At 38.2% G+C, this 14,247-nt stretch overlaps 1 long non-coding RNA gene across 2 annotated transcripts in view; it reads left to right on the top strand.

Moving 5' to 3' along the window:
* Positions 1 to 14,247, top strand: part of LOC139084187 (uncharacterized) — a 132,841-nt gene that overhangs the window by 61,943 nt on the left and 56,651 nt on the right. For both annotated transcript variants that reach the window (XR_011541575.1, XR_011541573.1), the window contains one exon: positions 119 to 494. This is a non-coding gene — a long non-coding RNA (uncharacterized lncRNA). The remainder of the gene's footprint in view (positions 1 to 118; positions 495 to 14,247) is intronic.

Genomic DNA, 14,247 nt, shown 5'->3' on the forward strand with positions numbered 1-14,247 from the left:
TTACGTAATTAATTTACTAAAAATGTACTTAAATGTGTATATGCAAACTAATAAGTTTTCTGAAATATAGCAGATCCATCCCAACATCAACATCCTGATTATTTTCTTTTATTTCTAGGAAGAACGTGCCAATGACCTGGTGGTAGAGAGAGTTCCCCATCTCTCCAGAGATGCTGCGATTGAGTGGTACATCACTGCAGTGGCAGATGAACCATTCAGCAGGAGGCATTTGGCTTTGAAGAAGATATCCGAGGGTTTTCAAATCGAATGTGGAGCTGTGGCATCCAGTTCTACTTCCAGCGCGTCTATCTCCATTTCTCTAAAATGGGCCTCACCTTCTATTTCTTCACCTGATTTAAACAGGACTCTAGAAGTCCTGATGACCAGGTTTGTACAAGCAAGGCGAAGACTCTCTGAAGACAACCAAGTTGCGCCATTGTGTTTTAGGATATTCTATATAAAAGACAGCATTAATGCTGAAGTCCTGCAAGCAGGTAAGGGAACCATTAGAAAAGTGAGGGGAAAGCACAGACTGTGGAATCATGTCATATATGCTTGTCAAAGAGAGAGAGAGAATAACATAAGCAGCATAGGAGATTTTTGCCCCCAGCCCAGTTAGTGAGAGTGAACATGAGATGGGAGATGTGAATGTACTGTTCCCTCTGTTGATCTCAGTTCTCTTAGCCTTTTGTATGAACCTCTCATTCTCCTACACATGATTCCAGTGTTTAAAGAAATGTATTTTTCCTACTATATAACCCTCTTTATTATATTCCAAACCATGTTGTACGCAATATACATTTTTACATACGTATTAATGAATAGGTTTGTGTACAAAGTACCAAAAATACTATACTTTAGAGATGACTTGTAGGGTTTAGACCAACCCAGTGTAATTCTGACTTCACGGCACATAAGCGAGAGCCAAAATCTCATCCCCAAAAGCAGCTCTGACACAAAAGGGAGCTTCACTATTCATGTTCCAAACGCATTTTACTAAAAGGGATTTGATTCATCTTCTAAGAGACAGAAACAGGCCAGTGTGCACTAGGCATATTTCTCCGTGTGGCTGGCTACCAAAGCAAGAGGTTTGAACCAAAAGGCACACTTCATTCTCATCAAACAAGTCATGCTCAGGAGTCAGAACTTTCAGCCTACCAACTGGTTCGTTTCCAATTTGAATAGCAGCGGGACGTTCTCACTCCTTCACAGGCTGATGCGAGTTTTGATTTTCATTGGACCAGCCTCATGTAAATAGGATTCACTGACTGAATTTGTTTCAGAACGATCAATCCCGATTTGATGTACTATTCCTTTATCACATTAGCCTAAATTGCCTGTAAAGCCCCTCTGTGGGTTTTAAAATGTTCTTGTACCTCAGGCCTTACTATAGGTGCATTTGAATGCAATATTTGCAGATTGAATTGTACTTTGGACATTTTATGGAAGTTAGCTTTTAAAATGCATTATTTCCCATATTGGATATTTCTAAAGTAAAGTGAATACCTATTTGCTCATTCATCTTTTGTTTAAATACAGATTTTAAAGTATTGAATCTGTTTAAAGCAAGAAACTTTCTGTCGCTAACATCTCTTCTTTAGGTCTTTTGGTGATTGTTTCTTTGCAGACTAAACAGAATAATAGCAATTATGTCACGCCAACCCAGTGGTATGATTATCTTTGTATTACAGGGAAGAGAGCAAGTCACAGGTGGTTCTGGTCCCCATCCCAAGATCAGTCACCTGGCTCCTTAGTGGGTAGTTAGGTACAGAATCCTCATTATCTGAGTTCTGGTTCAGTGTCCTTTTCATTGCTCCACCGTCTGCTGCAAGAAGAAAATAAGTGTATGGAAAACAGGGAAGTGGCTACTTCACATGTCATTAGAAAGCCTATCAATGGCTTTGAAATTGGCTCATAAAGGGAAAGCAGAGACTATACTAATAAACTCAGTGCCTAATGAGCATAGCTAAGTCTTTTTGCAGCCTTGGATTTTCCATAGTTTAATCCTTTGTGAAATAAAATGCACTGTAATGGCCATAACATAGCACCCCAGGACAACTTTAGTTTTGGGGAAATACTTATTACATATGTCTTCATAAAAATAATTGTAGACACATCTTTGTGCCTGTATGCTAGTATTTAAGGGCAGGGTCTATACATTCACATTTTTATGACTATGACTATGAAATATTGATTTGTATTAATTTAATAATGTGGAAGATGGTGCTCTAAGATCCAGTGTCCTATTTTTCCTACTTAACCTGAAGCAATATTAGACGGAAATTCAACTTGGCATTCTTTAATATATTTAAAACATAAAATAAAAAAGCAATGAAAATATAGCAAAGAACAAGCTCCCCTCAGTCAGGGAGGAAGGAATAAACGGAGAGCCTGACACATTCTGGTTATGTTCTATGAGAACTAGATTTAGAGAAAAAGATTAATCTGGTAAAATGTATTTTGTTTTTGCAGCGTACCTACTTGATTCCTGACATTCCACAATCTCATGGTATTCTTTGAATAAATTATACTCGTTTTGTTTGAAAAAGACATTTAACATATATTAAATAGTGCAGTTTTGTGGGGAGGGGAACTCTGCTAAGCTACGTGTTATACTAAAGGCTTTGGGTGCAGAATGAGTCATCGTGGTTTTTATTTATTCATTCATCCTTGGATCCTTTTAAAACTCTCTAAGGCCCTAATGACCATCATCATTATCATCACTGAAAACTGCTTTCTGGTGAAAAGGCAATAGGCATTAAATTTAGAGGCAGCGTTAAATTATCAGTAAAGAGGACGTGGAATAGTACTACACACGTATTCCTGGACACAATGTACTGAAAGTTCCTCTGGCCCCAGTCGGGCAATCTTCTTTATAAAGTTTGCCGTTACGTTGTTCTCTTCTCCTTTACAGGGCAATATCATTTAGCTCAGGAGAAAATAAAGTACAGGCCAGTTCCTATGCACCAGTGTTAAAGATTGGAAGTCACAAGAAAGTTCTTAATTATAAGTAAAATTTTAAGAATTCACAGTATCAGAACCTTACTGCAAGCCTTTCCCTTACCTCCTGTGGTTCCTTGCATGTCTTAAATAAACACCTTCCAGTGAGTGGGTGAAAAAAATCAGTCAGAAGTGTTTTGAACTAAATCTTATTAAGTCCTTTCTGTCTCCGAGGTACTTTAAATATTCCATTGTCATTCAGCAAACATAAAAGAGGCTTTACTTCTCTGTGTCATCCCCAGCAACAGAATTAGAACTAGATTTGCAGGGCCAAACCCCCTGATTTGGGGATGAATTTAGTGTGGCATCTGAAAGTATGGGAAAGTTAGTACCTTGTGATCAATCCAGAGGGTCACTCCACCTGGCAGCGCTCGCCAGTCTCCTTCCTTCCCCGCAACTCCACCACAATTTGGGCAACTGATGCAGTTTAGAAAGTTATCTGGAAGAGAGCAGACCAGAGATGATGACTTTCTTCTTTTGTCGAAACATTGTAAGTTAGCGCAAAGTGTTCTGAGCTTGGAACAAGGCTATTAGAGATCGTTCTCTGCTATAAATGGTCCATTCTCTTAAGCTCTCTATTTAAGCCTGGAGGTTGCCAGATTTCTGATTTTGAATGAGACGACCAGGTATTTGAACTTTCTGCCTGATAAAAACAAAAGCAAAAGCAAAAAACCAAACATAAGATCCCAGTGTGGAACAAAATGAGTACCATATAATGTAAAATGTAACTTTTAATACAGGCTATTGTTGACAAATTTTCCATATCTGTTAATGTGGTTCTTTTTCAGTTTGGTCAAACATATTTTTACCAAGAGTGACAGATATCTTTTTGGAAACAGCTGGCAATTTCTTTAAAGCCTCTTTTTCTGTAAAATGGAAATGCCAAGCCTTGTCCACATTTAGGGTGCTAATGTTGATCGATTGAGATAATATACGTGAAAGCATTCTTGTTCTTGGTTAAATTTTGAACCAATGCAAGTAGTTGCTGTCGTGTTTGCTGCTATTCTCCTGAGACTCCTAGAGGATATATCTAGTTTTATTGTTGATCTTTGTAAATAGATTTCCCTAATCCAGGCATATAGTGAAGTAGAGGCCATCGAAGGGAATTCACTTCCGCTGACACTCTTAAATCTTCTGGCTCCTCACTACTTCTAAAAAACAGAAAATATTTCCTATGTTGATCAGAACCTTTCTTTCTATTGCCTTTTGTAAAGTGCTTATTTCCTTCAGCAACTCTTTCCCACTGCTTGAGAGTGACAGGACTGTCAACCTCCAACGTGTCTGGCCTCCCTTGCCAGAACAGATTGACCAGTGCCTCACCCCAGGTAGTAGACTTACCATGGGATCCCCTTTGGGAAAAGAGTTCTGCAATTTGACGTTTTTCAATATTCTTTTCATTCTGAACCTTAGCATCAGAATCCAAGCATTCCTCATTTTTTTAAGAACTTTGGACAGAATGGAAGTAAGGTTTCTTTTTGCATTCTTCCTGTTTCACTGCAGCATCATTATCATCTCTTTTTTCTGTTTTTTGTTTTGTTTGTTTGGTTGGTTGTGTTTTTTTTGGTGCTGAAACCCAGGAAGGAACCATTATTGTCTTTTTAACTATATAAAATGTTAATGGAGGCCTAAGGGGGATGTTGTATTTCTGTAATTAATGGTTTTGAGCTGGAAAAATCATTCTTAATTATTGCTTTCAAAAGTGAAATAATGGTCTGCATTGCCATCATTTCTAGCATGTATGTTTAGAAATCCAATATATAGAAGTTCTTTTAATGATTACTGTTTTCACAGTTACTTGATTGTTTTTGTCACTATTAGACCCAAAATTACTTGATATGAATTATATAGTAGTTAAACTCTGTAGATGTGTGGAATTTTACCAATCCCTGTGAGTTCTGAACAATTCAAAGCTTTCTGAATCTTGGTGTTTTTGTTTTTTTCCCTAAATCTCTACAGACTTCTGAAGTGAAGTTGTAGTTCTGAAATGTATGTGGTTCAGAATTATAGACTAAGATGCACTGGCTAAGTAGACTTGAGTCTTCTAATTACTGGCCACAATGACTTAACTAAACATGTTAAGCTGATTAAAAGTTTAAGCAGTGTTTGCAGTTAAAATAATTTCTAGGTGAGCATTTGCTGCATTTCACCACACTAGGGGCAAAGGATTCTAATCCTCAAAACAGATTGAGTGCTGGCAAGTTCAATTTCATACAGCATTTACAAGTATATTTATATGGAACTGAAATTAATTATGCAGAACAATTTGTTTCAATACCTGTAATTATGAAACACGCAACTGTAAAAAACAGAGAGCCTTTATTGTTATTGATACACTTGAAGGGTTTCCCACTAATGCTCCCCTCCTTGGCAAATTTTTATATGGTTTTAAAAAAATTCTTCTCTACAAAATTAATTTTAATTTTCTGTAAGTCAATCAAAGGGTGTTTTCTGCCAGAGTGAGCCATATAATTAGATGAGGTATTGTTTCAACTGCACAAAACTGAGAATTCAATTTTACAAATATTTACTGGGGTACAAAGATCAATAAGACCAAATCCCTGCCCACTTGCAATATAAGTCTTAGAATAAAGAGGGGATATGTAACAAAGGTCTTAGATTGAGGGCTCAACTCATTTTGTGTGACTGCTGTATTTGGGTGAGCCTAAGAGTCCCAAATATTAATCTGGGAGAAGGCCAATGGAGCATTTCTTTACCACCCACTCTTCTACCCACAGTTGGGATAGGCCCCTCTCTTAGGAGAAAATGTTATATATGTAAATTTACCAAATAGGTAAATTTTGGGGAAAAGGATAGGCTTATTCCATTATAAAACAGAGGGGTCAAACCTATTTCTTTTTTCTTTTTTTTTTAGGAAGATTAGCCCTGAGCTAATTGCTGCCAATCCTCCTCTTTTTGCAGAGGAAGGCTGGCCCTGAGCTAACATCCATGCCCATCTTCCTCTACTTTGTATGTGGGACGCCTACCACAGCATGGTGTGCCAAGCAGTGCTGTGTCCTCACCTGGGAACCGATGAACCCCGGGCCACCGAAGCAGAACGTGTGCACTTAACCGCTGCACCACTGGGCAGGCCCCCTCAAGCCTAGCTCTAAATGATTTATTGTAAAGATCACTTAAATAGCAAATGCCTGTGGTGACATTAGCATTGAATCACTTTTGCAAAAATTCAATTTTCCAAAGGTGACAACCCGTAAGACCAAAGCCTAAGATGGTGATGATTATAGAGTGAACGTTTTGTAATAAGAGGACATCTTTCAAAAGCTGACATATTTGGTTGGCATTATTAGCTGTTAAATTGACAATGTACCTGATCACCTCAGTCAAGGCCAAAAGATGGACATAAGGCACAGGGTGAAAATATGAGGTGTGACCCCTCTAAAATTTGGCTTTTCTCCCTGCCCACAAAAATACTATATTATAATTGAAAACAGAATATGGGCAATGAACCATTTTTACACCAAACTGTTAATTTAAAACGAATATGTTTAAAAGAAAAAACTGGGAAACAGTTGCTGACTGCATAGAGGAGGAAATTTCACTGCTGATTCCTACAGTTTTTTGTTAAGAAAGCAATGATTTTGCCAAGTTTCATAGTTCAGGCATCAGAACTCTGTTGCTGTTCCAAAAAATAAAAATAAATAATAACTAGTTAAATTAGTGTTCGGGGAAATGGATTAGATTGTAATGTATGCAAGCAATTAAGCAACACTGACTTGATTCACTGTGATGTCTAAAATGGCATTTTAAAAAATGAAAGTAGCTAAATTTGGCCCTGATAAAATATATAGCAGCAATGGGTTAGGAATTTTGCAGTTTTGCCCAAAGAGTCCAATCAAACAACCCATATATTAGGTGGCTGTTAACATGCTGGCAGCTGAATTTTTTACATCAGTTTCCAAGGTTGCACGGTAATTACATCTACTGTGAGTCATTTTTGCAGCATATTTTATAAAACTTTTACAGGTTTGCTGGGAAAGGATTATTCAAAGTCACCTTTTATAAATTCTGCCATGAATATTAGACAGTTCTTTGAAAATGTTAGTGTTTACCACTTGCATTGCTTCTGGTTTAAGCGTAGCTGGCATTTGAGGGTTTAGTATAGTATATGAGGAGAGCTTCCTATTCTGTGTAGACCTTCTGTTCCCTGCATTGCTAGTTTATGTTCCCACTGAGCTGCTGCCAGAACAAAATAAATCCAGTTGCCTTTTGCTGCTCAAGGCCAACCTAGCAACCATGGAAAGAATTAGTTGTTCTGAGCATTTGTCCTAGGATGTCATTGGAGGGTGGTGATGACCAATGTAGTCCACAAAGGGCTTGCTCATTTGAACGGCTGACTAATTTAGATTTAATCTTTTGGTGCTTGCTCTTTATTCTTATTCCCAATTATATCCAGTCAGTGCCCAGAGATGTATTTAAGACTGTGATTGGATAAACTACTTAGCATAACCTTTAGATCCACTGCTTATTAAATCAATAGTGCTTTGGTTTATTCTCTTTACATCAGTACATTTTCACACCTGAGTGAAAAGTCCTGGTTGTTTCTTCACATTAATATTCTAAACAGTTATTACTGTTTTATTTCAGGGATGGCATTGTATTCGCTTTAGAATATAAAGGCCAGGTAAAAATTATGATAAGATGTTACGTTTTGGGGGATGGTGCAGAATCTTAATAGGGGCAATATCGGTGTTGGAATTTGGGATGGAGGAAGATAAATGGCAGGAAAGCTGGGGCTCTTTGGAGAGCTAGAAGTCAAGAGAGAAGAGAGCAGACTAGTCTTCTCTGCTGGAGTCCTTAGCAGCCTCAACACGGTCTTTAGGAAAGCCCAAATAAGATGTGACAATTGTAGTTCAAAAGACGTGAGGTGGGAAGATTATGGTTGTCACAGTAGAAGCAAACCCCTTTCACCCTCATGCTCACTCAAAGATCCAAAAAGCACATGTCATTTTGTTTCCTCCACTTACTTTACTTTCTAACTGTTGTTGTAACCGAGGTGGTAAACTCTGCTGATACCTCCACCTTTGCCACTTTGAAATCTTCTTGGTTTACAAAGAATTAGCCTTGGCTATTGTGCCATGTGTTTGTTTGTTTGTTTTTATTCCTCAATCAAAAGAGAACACATTTTTCAAAATAGGTTTCACACCTTAAAATTCATAAATAGCAATTTCTTTATCTTTGGAAAAACATTTGAAAACTTGACTCATTCATTCAACACATAGCTATTGAATAGCTGCTTGTTAATAAGGGCTCTTCAAGGTATTGGAGATTCAATGGTAAACAAGACAAACATCTTGTCCTCATGGGGCTTACATTCTCATAGAAGAGATAGCTGATAAAGAAATAAATTATTGTAAGTACAATGCAGAGAAATAGAGCGGGGAAAGGGAGAGAGAAAGGCAAGGTAGTGGCTATTTTAGATACAGTGCTCAAGAGAAGGCTTTGTGAAGAGGTGCCATTTGAACAGAGACCTAGATGAAGTGAGGGAGGGAACACTGCAAAGCTCTGGGAGAAGAGTGTTCCAGAAGGAATAAATAGCTCCTGCAAAGGGCCTGAGGAAAGAACAAGGTTGGCATACTTAGAAGTAGCAAATATAGCCAGAGCAAAGCAAAATTAAAAAAAAATGGCAGGAAATAAAGATGGAGATAGAAACAATGGCCAGATTATGGAGGACCTTGCAGGTCACACTTAGGTAGTTGGATTTTATTCTGAACGTGCTGGGTTACCACAAAAAGTTTCAGGCAGAGGAAGTAACATTTTCTTTTTTTTTTTTTTTTTTTTTTTAAGATTTTAATTTTTTCCTTTTTCTCCCCAAAGCCCCCTGGTACATAGTTGTATATTCTTCGTTGTGGGTCCTTCTAGTTGTGGTATGTGGGACGCTGCCTCAGCGTGGTTTGGTGAGCAGTGCCATGTCCGCGCCCAGGATTCGAACCAACGAAACACTGGGCCGCCTGCTGCGGAGTGCGCGAGGCGGGGCCAGCCCAGGAAGTAACATTTTCTAACGTGCCTTTCTAAAAGATATCTCTGGCTGCTGTGTGGGGAATATTGGGTTGGAGCTGAGGATGGGGATATGGAAGAGTGGAAGCAGGAAGACCCATTAGAAAACTTTGCAAAAGTTTATGTTAAAAAGGCAAGTGTCTTGGGTGGTGTTGGTAATAGTTGAGGTGGCAAGAAATGGTCAAGAATCAGGATATATTTTGAAGGAAGACCTGATAGGATCTGTTGGTGAATTTGGATGGGGAATGTAGGGAAGAAAGTCAAGGATGCCTCTTGGTTCACACACCTGAGCAAGTGGATACATACTAGTGCCACTTATGAAGAAGGGGTAGCCTGGGATGAGCAGATTGGAAGACAAAGGGGAGTGTATTAATCAGCTTGGGATGCCATAGCAAAATACTACAGATTGGACCTAAACAACAGAAATTTATTTCTCACAGTTCTGGAGGACTGGGAAGTGCCAGCCAATTCAGTTTCTGGGGAAGGCCCTCCTCCTGGCTAGACCTTCTCACTGTGTCCTCACACGGTAAAGAGAGAGAGAGCAAGCTCTCTCATGTCTCTTCTTATAAGGTCACTAATCCCATCAGACTAGGGTCCCACCCTCATGACCTCATCTAGCCCTAATTACTTCCACAAAGGCTGTCTCCCAACACCATTACAATGGGTTTAGAATTTCAATGCATTAATTTAGGGAGGACACAAACATTCAGTCCATAATAGGGAGGTATAATTTCGGCCATTTTTCTGCTTTACTTTACTGCAGATGCAGACATATGTATCAATTGTTCAAGTGAAGATGAGTAGACAGATACATGAGTGTGGAACTCAGGGAAAGTTCGAGGATCAAGATGTAAATTTGGAAGGCATCAGCATTTAGATGTTAAACCACAAAAGAGCTGAAAACACCGAGGGAAGCGAATTGAAGGCAAAAAAAAAAAAAGGACTGGGACTTCATGTGGAAGTGATGGAGTTGTAGGATTCAGCAAAGCAGACTATGAAAGAGAGTTCTCTGAGGTCAGAGGAACACCAGCAGAGCATGGTGTCTCAAAAAGCAAAGAAAGAAGAATGTGTTTCAAGAAAAAGAGCTTCACTGTGTCAAATTTTGTTGATTAGTCAAGTAAGATGAAAACTAAGAACTGACCATTGGATTTAGCTACAAGGAGAATGCTGAGGGTCTTGACAAGAATGGTTTCTGTGGAGCAATGGGGAAAACAGCCTGAATGGAGTGGGTTTGGGAGAAAAGGGAGTGAAGAGGTGGATATGGAGACTATAGACACAGAAGGCTTTTGAAGGTTTTACTGCAAGGAAAAACAAAGAAATGAGACAATAGATAGAGAGGATGTGGGGTCTAGAGAGAAGTATTTTATTAACGAGAGATATTACAGCCTGTGTATGCTGATTGAGGATGATCCAGGAGAAAAGTAAAACAAGATAAGTGAGTCAGGCAGGATAATTGTAGCGGTGAAGCCCTGGCATGGTCCAGAGGGAACAGGATCCTTGTGCAAGTGGAGGGGTTGGCCTTACATAGGAACGTGATTCACCAATATAAAGGAGGAGAAGACAGGGTACGTGGAGCTGGATGTGGTATGGGAAGATGAAGTAATTCTCTTCTGATTTCTCAATTTTGAATTGAAATGAGAGGCAAGATCATTAGCTAAGAATGAAGAGGAGAGAAAACTGTTAGAAATTGGAGGAAAAAGGAAAGAGTGTGGGTGTGAAAGTGTTAGCCTAGAAAATAGAAGAATAAGTTGACTAGGTAAATGTAGTAGGTTTGTGAAGGCCCTGTGAATATAAATCTAAGATGAGACAAATGAGCACTTCAGTATTAAAACGGAGTCAGCCTGTGTTTTTTGCTAGCTATCTTTACTGTTTGGTGCAGGCAGGGAGTAGGTGGGGAGCTGGGTTTTAAGAGGATTAGAGTTTTGCTCAGTAAGTAAGATAGAAGTAGGGAAAGGATTTTTTAAAAATCATTTCCAGTTGTCTTTTGCTAAAACCAATTTCCCTAACTAAAATCCATTGTGTATGCTGGTATGTAGGCGTTCAGTTTTTTTAGTTATGCCATAACTAACAAACTCAAAAGCTGAAAAATAGCTTTCCCAACATAAGTACTATAATTTCTTCTATCTCTCACTTATTTAATTCAAGTCGAGGACTCTAATTTTTTAAATCCTTTTTACCGGTTTTTCTCACATAATACATAACAGCATAAGTTGCAGAGAAGTAATTATGGATGTTATTAACATTGGTACTTTTGAGTTTCAAAACAACTTATAAGTATGTTCAGAAAAATAGGCTATTCATACAAGGAATATTTTTTATGATTCAGATTATTTTAAATAATGTTTATTTTAAATGATTCAGATTATATTTAGTGGATGCATATAACTATAATTCCATGAAAACCATAAGTTTATTTAGTTTTATTGAAAGCCACGATGAAGGTAGCAATTCAAATACTGATCAAGCAAATTCAAGAAAAAAAAGTCTATAGAGTCCAATCAAGATATAAAAAGCAAAGATCTTAGTCCGTTCGAAATGTAGCCTTTTGGTCTCACCTCTTAATCTTTCCTCATTTCTGCCCTTCCAGCCCCTATACAGAGGGGCCAGGATGCAAACTGGAAACATATAAATAAAAGAATTGGGCACTATAGAAATACAAAGGTCAGGAAGGTGTCATGAATGGAGCCTAGGCAATGTCAGATACCGTGTTCCCTTCCTGGCTGGTTGGAATAGGGTGGTATTTTAAGTATTACTTAGAGGTCCTAAGACTTAAAGTAGAAGGGTTTTTTATAGGAAAAGCAAAGAGATGATAAATCTAGAAAACTTGGTAAGTAGTTTTTTGTTGGTTAGATTTGGCGTCCTGCTTAGTAAGTACCTTTGACTTTTGATTGCTATAGCTCAATGTCCAGGCCTAAAATTCAGGAAAGTGGCTTGCTCTAGGCTCTTAGCTTAAGAAGGAGGGAGAAGAAGAAACTTTTCAATTCCTTTCTTCATTGTCTAACTGCTTCACAAGAGCAGGAATGGCAACTAAGATTCAGGTGGATACTTTATACAGAATTGAAAAGGAGGCATTCTCTATGCCTCTCCTTATGAACTTTATTATGCATGTATAGGAACACTAGACCAAGAATGGACCTCAACACTTAGCATAGTGTACAGGATTGAATGAAGAGCCAAGAAATAAAGGAAAGAAAGGAGTATGAAAACAGAGTCTCTAAGACCTTGTGTTTGAATAGTCTCATGCAGATTTGTCTGACTTATTTATTATCAGTGGTTCTTAACTTCCGGGATGTAGGGGTGCTCATAGACTCATGGATTCCGTTGAGAATCTAATGAAGGCTGTGGTCCTGCTCTATTTCCTCCCTAGTTCCTGGACATCTGAGGAGCTGGGAGGAGCCGCAGCAGTGGCAACCTGTGCCTCTGGACAGGAAAGGAACACCCTCAGACTTCCCTCTGCTTTGTCTTTTGAGGCCTGTAGCTGCCCAGCTCACCTGTGCCCAAGCTTCCCAGGGAAGGGGGCAGGGGTGTGGCTGTGTCGTCTTGTTCCAAAAAAAACACACACATATACTCCCACCCCCAAACTTTACACATATAAATAAAATTTTGAAAAAAAGTCAGAAGTTTATGAATTCAAGATAAGGAATCCCTGTATTATATGATCTTAAAAATGTCAGCAGCCAATAAGTTATTTATGATGTGAAGCTCTGAATTTGATGTGAGGGTGTAATGATGTCTTGGATACATGTTTTTTTGTGAATCATTTTGATTCTCTTCATTAATTTGAAAGGTTTCTATACTGAAACACAAAAATTAGAGCAACCACTAACTGAAAAGTTGATAGCATGGTAAAAGAATATTATCAGAAACATTCCCAGATATTTTTAAGGCCTAACAATCTGTATTCACCCTTCGCACCTCAGTCCCATCTCATGCTATAGAAACTGCTTTTCTGAAACGGACTGTGTAACGATCCTGGCTAATCAAGATGCAATCTACAAACTCCACGTCACGGTCTGTCTGTCAGATACTTCAGAAGATAATGTTTTGAAATCTCCAAAATATAGTTAAAAGACGCCTTTTCTCCAGTGAAATATACCTATTCAGGTTCTTTAAACTGGATATTATTTCTAAGCTGTGATACTCAGAATGTTCCAACTCTGGGATAGACATCTCCCTTATAAATGTTTAGGGTAACGCCTATTTTTGACAAACACAGAGCACCTATAAACTGCATTTCTCTGTTCATAGTCCATTGGGGTTTGCCTGTGTGTTGGACTTCAAACAGCAACAGGATTGTTGAGGCAAAGAGGGAAAAGAATAATCAGATCAAGACAGATAATCCATGTCTCCAAGTCAAAACAAAGGTAAAAACAGAGCCTTTCTCAACCAGCTTGAATGAATTTGTATTCCCTAGTCTTTATGTCCACCTTTCGATCCCCTCAAATAAGTGTACCCCACTCCATCTTGTAGCTCTAGCCCCCAGCCATGCAGACACACAGACTGAAAGTTGAATAGTGGTGTTTTAACCTTAAACTATAAAATTACAGCTCTTTTCTCACGTACCATACTGCTTCAGATAAAAGACTTTAAATGTTAACATTCCAGATGTTTAAAAAAGGAAATGTGTAGTTGATGCTTTCAAATGTTTCTCATCCTCTAAAAATAGCTTCCCAAGATGTATTCAATTTGGCCATTCATATGTTCTGCTTCCTTTTGTACAACATATGACAAAAACAAGTCTAAAACTTCAGCCCCACATATCAATTTTTGTGTGTTTTAATTGTAAAAAGAAGTCTTGATATATATCATATGTTCCATATTTAAATGAGAAAAAATGTTATGGTTTCCTTAAATCTGGGCTGGGTTTCTCTCAGAGAGAATCCAAGAGTCATTAAGCATTCAGGATTCTCTTCATTTTTCAAATGTGAATCTCATTAGAGGTGAAAGAAGATAAAGTTGAGTGTTATCTGTGGAGGGGACCTTGGTCAGACAATGTTGGCTCTATATCTCTCAAAAAGGTAAGTGACTCTATAATATAATAACTTTCGAGATAAGTTTTATTTAAGGTATTTCACCCTATGCCCAGAAAATATAAACATTTAAAAATTGGTCCAGGTCTAATTTATTTTCAATGAATAAATATGATGTCCTTCCAAGTAATCATACTAACATTTCACAGAATAGTGCCTTTCCCATGGAGGAACACATGATTCAGACAACATTGAACTTCTGTGG

The sequence above is a fragment of the Equus przewalskii genome, chromosome 1, assembly GCF_037783145.1.
Source record: "Equus przewalskii isolate Varuska chromosome 1, EquPr2, whole genome shotgun sequence".
NCBI classification, from domain to species: Eukaryota; Metazoa; Chordata; class Mammalia; order Perissodactyla; family Equidae; genus Equus; species Equus przewalskii.